The sequence below is a fragment of the Phalaenopsis equestris genome, unplaced genomic scaffold (genome assembly GCF_001263595.1).
Source record: "Phalaenopsis equestris unplaced genomic scaffold, ASM126359v1 Scaffold000453, whole genome shotgun sequence".
Taxonomy (NCBI): domain Eukaryota; kingdom Viridiplantae; phylum Streptophyta; class Magnoliopsida; order Asparagales; family Orchidaceae; genus Phalaenopsis; species Phalaenopsis equestris.
This window is the reverse complement of record NW_018164894.1, coordinates 27,450-38,434: the sequence shown is the minus strand read 5'-3', so window position 1 is coordinate 38,434 and position 10,985 is coordinate 27,450. Positions and strand designations below refer to the sequence as shown.

General features: G+C 35.7%; 1 protein-coding gene across 3 annotated transcripts in view; it reads left to right on the top strand.

Moving 5' to 3' along the window:
• LOC110027841 (tRNA (guanine(37)-N1)-methyltransferase 1) overlaps nucleotides 1–7,876 on the top strand; it is a 75,935-nt gene extending 68,059 nt beyond the window's left edge. Inside the window, exon 13 of one of the 3 annotated variants that reach the window (XM_020729444.1) lies at nucleotides 7,536–7,876. The gene's annotated coding sequence lies outside the window, so the exon portion shown is untranslated. Of the gene's footprint in view, nucleotides 1–1,204; nucleotides 1,300–6,944; nucleotides 7,146–7,535 lie in introns of those variants that run through there. The other 2 variants (XM_020729446.1, XM_020729445.1) reach the window with 2 other exon arrangements.
• The last annotated feature ends 3,109 nt before the right edge of the window (nucleotides 7,877–10,985 follow it).

Genomic DNA, 10,985 nt, shown 5'->3' with positions numbered 1-10,985 from the left:
TATATATATATATATATATATATATAGACACACACACACACATTGTTGAATTTTAAAATGTCATTTGGGTCACTCCTACGGGATAAAGCATTAGTCAGATGAGAGGAATAAGGGGGAATAGAGAGGGGGAGTGAGAGATGAGAGTAAACAACAAATAATATTAATTCTCTTTGAACATATTCAACAGTCTTTTCTGAAAGAATGACCCCTATTTAAAGATAATAGGGAGTGTATAGTAAATTACAAGCTTGTTCCTGATTAAATAGGGACATTATTAATCATGTACGAGCCATTGCATTATAAACACTTCCATTAGTTTTCCCAATTGCAATTATTCTCTCACTTGTAAATTACAAAAATAATTACAGTTGCAAAAATAATAGCATTTTCAACCTTACAAGCTTTTTCCTGATTAAATAGTGACAACTGCAATTGCAATTATTTATTTATCGCATTATAAACACTTCCAGCAAATTTACTCCTTAGATTTTCGTGCCAATAATCCCTATAAATAGGATGTGATTCACTCTTACCTTTATCATTTTCGAAGTTCTTGTCTTTCAATCGACTTCAGTAGAGGACGAGGATGCCGAGTGGGAAAAAAACCTACGAGCGAAGAAGCGCTGATGAGGCCCTTTGAGCTTCCAACTTTTAGGATCCGCCCTTCAGGGCGTGATAAGAAGAATATGGAGAGCTCCTTTCTTCTCTAAAAGAAAAAAAAAACTTCGGAGAGTTAGCCGATCGAAAAAAGGCCGGAGGACGGTGATTGACTGGTTGGTTTAAAAAGGCCAGTCGAGGAAAATGTCAGTAGAGGAGGCTAGTCCGAAGGGCACCAAAATGGTGAAACATTCAATAACAAAGAATAAAGTGTAGAGGAAGTTGCAGAATATCTTGACTCACTGCCACTTCTAGAGATGGGAGTGCATATCACTGATTCTCCTGTCTTAGCTGCTGGTTCGTTTCGCCAATGACCGACTCAACTGCCGCCCCAAGAATAGGAGGGGATTGAGGTGGCCGCACAAATTCTATCGCCGTAAGGTTAAATGTATCCACCTTAGGCTGGCGAGGCTTATCCAAGGTGATGTTCCGCTGCTTGCTGAGGAGAGTCTCCATACTTAGGAGATGGAGAGACTATTCAATATATCAAATATTCTTGTGTTTGATTTATTCATTCGTTCTAATGACGTCTATTTTGATGTTGCAGATGAGACCATGCAAATCATCGATTCCCGACACTCAAAGGTTGAGCAACATCCCGCTCCATAGGCGCCCATTGAACTTCTGCTCCTACCCCTGTGAAAGTGGCATCTGAGAATCCGCCAACCTTTACTGACATCGAGAGGGAGACAGATGGTCGGCGAGTCTCTCATGAGTTGATGGCCCATTGTATGGACAAATCTGTGGACTCCTTCGCCCGAGCAGCGAGGCTTCAAACAGACCGCCATATCGGATATAAAGGAAGAATTGACAGTCCTTTATGCAGAAATGGCGACCCTCCGGACTGAAGTGGCAACTCTTCAAAGCGATTTGGATGTTCACGCGGCCAGCTTGATGACTTGTGTGCGAGCGGAGGAAGAGATGATAGAGAAGTATAAATTGGAGGGCATGCATAGTCTGGCGAGTCAGGGTTTAGTGCTGGCTGAGGTAGTCGATAATTTGGCTGTAAAATACTTCTAGTCATAAATAAAAGTTTCATTTTTATCGAATTTTAAAAATTTTAATCATTGTGTATTATCGAATTTTATATTGATTTAATGTGTATTATGAAGATTGTTGTATGGATGTGAGACATTTCAATTTCCTCGTATACTTTATATATAGGGTTAAGTGGAAACGCAGTGAGTATTTTTGTTTTTTTACTTGTTCCATCCTTTAGTTGGTTTCTCTTAGAGCTCCATGGCTTGCAGGTATTCTCCTCATATGTTTAGTTCGAGAGTGGGAGGGGATGGGGATGGGGGTGGGGGTGTCTTGAATCGGCCAGCCTGAAAGGGCAACTGTCGATTGTTCAGTACATCGACCCCTTAACCGTCTATCATGTGCTGAACCCGAGCTTTCTTGAATCGGCCGTCCTGAGAAGGCATTTGTCGGTTGTTCAGTACACCGACCCCTTAATCGTCTATCATGTGCTGAACCTGAGCAACTAGGGTCCCATGACTCCCGACCTATGGGCCACTTCTGATTAGACAGTAGAAAAGGGGCAACTAGATAAGGTTGCTCGACTTTAAAAGGAGCTAAGGAAAAGAAAGAGACCAGGTGACTCTCCTCCGAAAGAAATGGACGAGGAAACAGAAGGTGAACCGACGGAAGACGCAGTTCCAAGATCTGATTAAGGTGAACCGACGGAAGGCGCAGTTCCAAGATCTGATTCAATAAATTCTGTCTCGTGAACCGACGGAAGACGCAGTTCCAAGATCTGATTCAATAAATTCTGTCTCCAAAACTTCAGTCTTTATTTAGAGTAAAGCTGCAGGAGTTAATATTAACCAAATGAAAACCTGCACTAGTGAATTTAGATGATTCAAGGAGTTAGCAGCAAGACGAGCCAACTCCTATCTTTCAATCGGGGACTAGGGAGTCTTCACAGCGTCCTTCCACACAGGAGGTTTCCCGACTGTCAACTTCGGGTTACATTCCTCTATATGATAAAGGTGAGGCAAGCCGTCAATCTCTTAAATCTCCATCCACGCCGACTGAACCAGATGAGGAGGAAAATTTGGGGGAAATTTTGGATGGGGGCTCTAAGTTAGTTGAAAGAAGGGCAACGTTGTAGCTTTTGACTCCGACTCTTTTCTCCATTCACCTCTATATAATAAGAAGAGTGGTAAGGATTGGTGGATTCCCTTACAAAAGCAACCAAAGGTCTTCATGAATTCTGATTCCAACTTCAGGTTATTAAATATTATGAGGGACTGGTTCCTCTTGAATTTCAAGTCAGTCCAGTGTGCAACCACTATTGCAAACATCTTATCGTCAGCCAGACTTGAGAAGCACTTGGGCAATTACTGCTCTGTTGAGTTATGCCATTTAGTCGACTGTTTTCAACTGCTTGGTTATGTGTCGACACATCACATGACCTCGCTTTACTTGGCCATGAGGGAGAGAACTGCAAAGTCTGAGGCGAGAATCAGAGAATATTGGGAGCCGGAGGAGTTGGCAATAATGAGGGCGTTGAGGTGGAGGTAGAGCTGAAAAATGTGAAGGTGGAGCTGGAGAGACTGTTTGAGTGGGTATCTGCTATCCAAGAGGAAAATGATAAACTGTTGGAGCAGATGTCCACTATGAAGACAGCTGAGGAGTTTTTTGACACTTAGGTCGAGCACATAGAAGAGAGCCAAAGAATAGCAGTCGAACCATTTGTCAGTGGGATAATTGAGAGAAAAGAAAATGTAAGTCTTTGAAGCTCTTTGATGCTCCTTAGACATCTAAACACCAAGGCGAGCCTGAGAGCGACATGTGGTGATTAGAGGATAGTCTTAACACTCGAACTAATGACCCCTAGACTTACGTTTTCTTTTCTCTCCTTATTTTACATGTACTCAAAATGATACACATGATAGTTTTGAAACAAACGATTACATGAATGAATTATGATCTTTTAGTTGTTTTTACCCACGATCTTTTGTCTAATTGAACTGACTTTGTTTGTGATACTTTAATTTATTCGAGGCCTTTATTTGATGAAAGTTAAAAGGTTAGATTTGTTCTTGTGGGCCAGTCGAACATCGCAGTGTTGCTGCCGGCCATTTAGGATTTTTGTGAGCCATTCAGGTGTTACTTAAGTAGGCTTGCTTTGGGTTTCAACTCTTAAGCGAACATAAGTTTTATTTGATTGGACCAAAAAAAATTGTTTGGTTGAACTACGCCTCATAAGGGGTTGTCAATCATACTTTTCAGGGTTGTGTATTGGTTCTCTTCGCATAGCTTTGTCGCTACGACGTAGATAACCATCTCTGACAATTTGCTCAGGACAGAAAAATTTCAAGTTTGAGGCTTATGCGACCGAGAGCCGGAAAGCTTCTTTTAGCCGTCTTTCATTGAGATTGAGCATCAGAATGCTTCAAGCTTCTTTTGGCCGTCTTTCATTGAGATTGAGCATCAGAATGCTTCTTTTGCTTTTCTTTCTTTGCAACCGAGTGTCAAAATTCTTCTTTTGGTCATCTTTCTTGAGTACTGTAGTTCCCCGAGTCTTGTTTCAATGTGAGGTCCATCGATCTTTCAGTTCCTCGAGCATTATTTTAAATCTGGGTTTGTAATAGCACAATTAGTTTTGTTTTGCAAGTGTACGACAAATAAGCAAAAGTTCATATGAAGTAAATTCACAATTATTAGTCGTAAAATTATTTTTCTCAAACATGGATACAATGTAGTTTCTTTCAAAGGAAATTTTTTCTAAGATTGTCTCCACTTCACGTTCGGTGGATCTTTTTCCCAGTGTACGTTTTTTAGTTTGTAAGGTCTTGGAGCAACCTGTTGATCGTGATGAACAAACCGGTCCAAGTCTATCAAGTTTGTCGACTGATTGACCCCCTTAGGCTGGACCAACTTTCTTTAGAATTAGATCATCGGGTGTGAATGTTTTTTCTCAAACATTCTTGTTGTAATATCGAGCATTTATTATCTTTGTATGTACCTGCCAAACTGTTGCAATGGTCTGAACTTCCTCTAGTAGATCGAGGATAAGCATCGTTCCTTCACTGTTTGCATCCTACCAGTTGGCGAGATTCTCCTCATCGAAGGACGTTGCAGTGGCGACTCACTATATATTTCTTATTCTCTAACATCAAATTAACCTATCCTCAAATGAGAATATTTTGTTCGATCTCTAACATAAACATCAGAGTCTTTTTCGTGTTTTGATACATCAGGTTGTACTTTGAGCTTAGGGACTGCCACTTTAGAGGTAGTCCTACATCTAGTCTAAACTTTTGTGACAGATTTTCACAAACTTCAAAGTTGACCTTTATGAGTTTATTGGCTTCATTTTCTTTTTAAAGTGAAATTAAAAGGAGGGTCCAAGAATTTATTCTCTCATTAAATGGATTGATTTTAGCTCACATGTTGACATATTTTTATTAAGAAGATAGGAAGGATTTGAGAAAGCTCACTTTTGAATTTTGAGATTATGTTCAAAATTTTAAAAGAATTGAGTAGAATGCCAAACCTCAATTTTGGGGGATTCATTCAAAATATTGTGTGGTGATATGTTTTTAACTTCCAACTTTGTAAAAATGGTTTGAAGATGGAAAATTTAGAGCGATATGTTAAATCGGATAATCTCTCGAGTATGAATAACTTATATTCAAGCTATTATCTTCCTTACAACTTTGTCTTTATTGTCATCTATCTTTAGAGACATGTATCATTTATTGGTCAACCATTTTTTTCCCTTTTGATAACATCTTTTTCTCTTCATTTTTTTGTTTAATTTTTTTCTTTCTTTACTCTTTATTTTTCGTATCTCTAAAGAAAACTATCTTAAATTTCAAGGTCTTCTCAAAAGGATTTCAAAATATATTTCTAAATCAAAGTTTATTTTGATCAAGTTCAAGAAATTCTAATTTTACTTGACATGTGAATGGTGAAGATTAAATCTGCATGGATTTAAGTTATAGCTTGAGTAAATCATATTTACAAAAATATAAATTGGGGCAAATGGTTAAGTTATCTCAAGGAAGTATTTTTTTTATTTTTTATCGAAGGAATGAGACTGACAAAAAATTTTCTTAAAAATATTGTCATATTTTTAGGAGATAAATCTTTATGTTTGACCTTAGCCATTTACAAACATATCTTATAAAAGATTGTTCGTAATGACATAGGGTCTGTTTGACGCAGCTGCAACTATGCTACCCCGGGAAGCTGCTGCGGGGAAGCTGAATGATTGTTTGTGACAGCTGTGCAATAACAGCTGTGGGACAGCTGTTTCTGGAAAAATGATCATTCTGCCTCTGTTTAGTAAAGCTGTTTAAAACAGAACTATGATAGCCACATATTTGATACTTCAGATGCAAAAATTTCTTTCAAAACAGAAACAGAATAAAACTTCAGATACACAACTCACTTAACAGTGAGTACTTCTCAGCAATCTAGGGCTCTTTGCCAATTTTCAACATGAAATAAATCACAATTTTTAAAAAAATCACATATGTCTGAAAAATACAAGTTTCAAATTTTAGCATGAAATAAATAAAAAATGAAGCAGAAACACTCGGAAATAATCAGATTCATCTACATTTGTTATATCCTCTCAATTCATCCCAAGAAACAAAATAAAAAAAATAAATTATATATCTTTACCGTTTCAAACCAATTTTTTTTTTTGTGAGTTTTTACATATAAAACATCCAAAACTTCAAATACAAGGTATTACACATCCAAATTTAAAATTTTCATTTCAACCACCAAAAACTTTAAATATAATGGATTGACCTCTCAACTTTCAAAAAGAAAGAAAGTTTTGGTGGTCGAAATAAAAATTTTAAGTAGGTGGTCAAAACGTAATATTTAACGTTTTTGGAAGATTGGCATGAGAAAATCTCTTTTCTTGAGTATCTTTTTCTGCTTTACAATAAGTGAGTGAAATAAAATAGAGAAAGCTGTCTCCTTCACTATCTCTTCCATCTCCTTCTAAAGCGTCTTTCATCATCATCTGTAAGAATCCTTTTCTCTCAATAAATAATCAGAGATCAAAAGCAGAACTTCCTCTTCTGCAAAAAAAAATAAAATAAATATGCAATAAGCAATATTACAACCATCAAATGAAGAGTAAAATGACAAACATATAAATGAAGCTTCAACAAACCCGGAATTTAGCCTCTTGTTGAAAATCAATGTATGCCAACAACTCATCTTGCCTCATAAGAGCTTGATGCAAAGCCTATTAAACCGCATCGAAACACATCAGATACAATCGAAGGTGATGCAAAGATATCTATTAAATGCAGATACTATCACACTTTCTAAAGGACCAAATTCACGCAGCAGATAAAGACCGAGACAAATGTTATTCCAACCTGCACCGTGATCATTACTTGAGAAAAGCAAAGATCCCAGCTGTAATATACAGACCATTCAACAGCTGTGCAAAAAGAAACAAAAACTGAGTTCCATCTATGCCAAAATTGCATTTACCTATCAAAGCAACATTTTAAAGACTTAAGAATTCTGAACATACTTTTCTTTTGATAGAAGAAGGAAAGAGCAAAGAAAATAATCCTTTAGTTGTTGAGCAAACCCAAATTATAGGCAACGAGTTGGAGAAAAGACAAGAACTTAGTATTGTTAGTTTATTGCCTCATTGAAATTCTTACTGTGTTCTATATATCAAAATTGAACTTGTTCTTTTGCTTCTTGTGTCTTCTATATGTGAAATATTTAACCAGCGAAAACAATCAGGAACTTTTGGTTTATAGCTGTTGTTTGTATGAGGTTTTTGTATGAATGGTTTCATTAAATTTCTGTGAAATTTTAGGTTTTCCTTTTGCTTCGCTTTGATGGGTAAATGCTCATAAAAAACAAAATACAATTGTTTGTAGGCTCTCTGTATCGAGTTCTTTCAACCCAGATGTGATTTGAATGATTTCAAGGTTTTGCGCATGAAGCTGGCTAGCACTTGTGAATCCCAAAGGAACAAGCTTTGAAGCTGACAGGAACATTCACATACATACCTCACAATTTAAATATGTATACATATCTAACACCTAAATCCGAATAATAACACAACCGCTGAGAACATATGGCGAGAAAGCATAAGAAAATTATGATATTAATCTCGAGACACGGAAGCTCAAATGAAAATTTGAGCACTTAAGGGATGGCTTACCAGCCTCAATAATTTTGTCAACTTTTGCTTCACTAATTCTGTATAGTAGCATGCACCCGGTAGCAGTTGCTAATCTTATGAGGAGATGAAACTGTAAAGTTTGCAGTTTATTATGAATCGTACGTCTACTATTACACTAAATCTAATCCTTCTTGTGATTTATGTAAGGGAGGCAACTTATAAGATAGAAGAGACAACCACTGTTTAAAGATAAATACTTCAATGTAATTGGGTAAAACTTGCCTACAACCACAGGTGAAGAAAATCATCTATTATATAGATTGTGATAGATAATCCCATAGCATAATGAACATAAACCAATGTTTACATATATTTCTGTATTCATACACTCCAGTGAAATATCTGAAGTCTCATGCATCTATCTCTACCACAACTATAATAGTACAATGCTGGATATTTAGATAAGTAATCTGCTGCTTGGCTTTTCTTTTAAGTTCAGAAGATTCAACTCCAGCTTTTAATAACTTGGTAAGTTAATCTTCTTTTTACGTCAAATATCTAGTTACCAATACAGTGGGTTGAACCAGTGAGTGTTCCCTACTATGCCCTGAAAGACCGCACTTCTCATCCCCGCATCACAAAAACTTGAAACATATCCACAAGGGGAGGGCAATGCTTACTTGCTGAGAATTATTTATACAGATGCAACAAATTGCGAAGCTTAGAAGCATTAATTAAACCTTGATACGCCAAGCTTTTAAAAATATGAAAGCCTCAAAAGTATCTATTAAGCTCTGTAAAGCACATAAACCACGATTTCAACAATGCTCATTAACATGTGCATGAGATTGTTGTAGACGATGTGCCAAGATTGTTATGCATTTAGATACTCACGCAAGTGCTCCAAATGTACGAGCAAAAACAACCACCAAAATTTCGAGCAGCTAAAAGCGCCTGAAAAATATAAACAAGTATTATTCTAATGTACATTTTTTGCTCAATCAAATTTATATTGGCAACTCAAACGAAATGATACCTTGAAGTACTAAATAAATGTACAATTTCATATGCAGTCTTATAAAATAGTGAATCATATAAGAATCAGTAATTTCAAGATTGAATCTAAAAAGTAAGTTTGTTGCATACATATCATTTGTTAATGAAACGTAGAGACAGCTTATAAGTTATCTAATTTACAGAAATTGATTCACCATTCACTTCAGAGATTAAAACTGCTGAAATAAATGAATAACAATTCTGAACAAACTAATTCTGCAGTTTCATTTCTATGAAAGTGACGTGCAAGATCATAGGTTCTTCTATACCAATTTATCACTGAATCAAAAAATTCCATCCTTCTTTAAATAAAAATAGAAATTATGGATCCAATACAATTGTTCTGCATCAAATTGCATGGAGCTTTGTCAAATTCACAGTATCAAGAATTTATGAGCAAACTATGAAATTGCACCTGCATAATGTTTCTAGAAGAAATTTTGCAATGTATAGGCGCATAACATTGAGGACAAACTCCCAAATTATTCATGTTCTTCAAACATTCCAAATTCTCCTTCTAATTGTGTTCTTATTTGTGACCATGATTTTCTCAGTTGTAGATTGCAAGCATCAGAATCAAAAGATAACTCCAGGAAAAAAAGAAACCATATATCATATAAATCATAAATTTATTTTTTCTCAAATTTTCAGTTAAACTTCAATCAAACAGTTGTAGTTGAATGTGAACTGTACAAGAGCCCAATAGATAACTCGTGAACAATAAGTAGCAGAAACTCAGATTCACAGCCATGACAAAAAAAGTTAAGATTTGAATACATACCACTCAATTCCAATTTACATATCTAACACCTAAACTTCAATTTTTACATACATGGCGCCTTACCTATGCATGAAAGTGTGTATTTCACTTTTAAAAGATAAAATGATGGTATTTTTCTGTTATATGAAAGATTTGGGTGGTATAAATGTAGAAGATAAATTGTAGGTGTTTCATATGTAAATACATACGAATTGGGTGGTATGTATGTAAATGGCCAGTACATTTCCACATGAAAAGGACCAAAACCCCAGGTCTCAACATTTATAATAATAAGCAATTAATTAAGAGTAACTTTATTTGAGCCAATCTTTGGTAAAAAATGCAGAGGATTAAACTGGTCTGCATCCTTCCCCCATATTGAATAATCCATGTGAACTAGTGGTAGAGAACATATAACGAAGCTTTACAATTTAACTGAAAGATACCATGAAAAATGCTGCAGCTATAAACAGGGAGAACTTACTGCAGATGATCTTTCGTTCTTCTACCCCTGTTGATATTTACAACCTGCAATTTGTGCCCCTTTAGCTCTCCTAACACAGTAGTAAAAGCAGAAAAGGAAGATTTACATAGATACATTCAATTCTTATACATTCCTAAACTTTAATTTTTACATATATGCCACCTTATCTATGCAAAAATGGGTGTATTTCATTTTCAAACACTAAAAATAACTTAGATCTGAACATGTAAATACATAGAAAATGGGTGTTACGTACTTAATTGCTCCAACAGGAAAACCAAATTATAAAATAAGTAGTATGAATGAATCATGAATACTTAGGGCTTTCAACACACTTTCTCTCAGCTGCGCTCCATTCTTTTATATCTAAAATAAAGAATAGATTCAAATTATAATTTAGTTGCAAACATCAGAAATTATCTCACACTTGTATTCAATTCAATACTCAACGGTAAACTCTGATTCAATTTCATTCTATACTCATAAATATGTTTTGGTGTAAACTCAAATTCAGATTCAAATTTAACAATTAAATATAAAATCATTTTGCAAATGTAACAGATTTTGCATTTAATCCATCATTTAAATGATATTCATAAACATAAGTTTCTTCAGAAGGATAAATCGTCATTAGAGATGATAAATTAAAGTTAAAACAAATCGATTGCTGGAAAATTTTTGAGAAGGTTCAATGGCACTTGAACAAGGACACGAAAAATTGTCTGCAAATAGAATGCCCCGTTACCGTGAATCCAAATCAAAACAGAGAATCCTAGCACTAAAAATAGTTTGCGAGATATGAAACGTGGTCGATTTATCCTTGTCTTGATGAGATATGAGACGTGAATATATCTAAGCACAAAGATATTATCCTTGTCTTGATCCCACCACACATTTTTCTT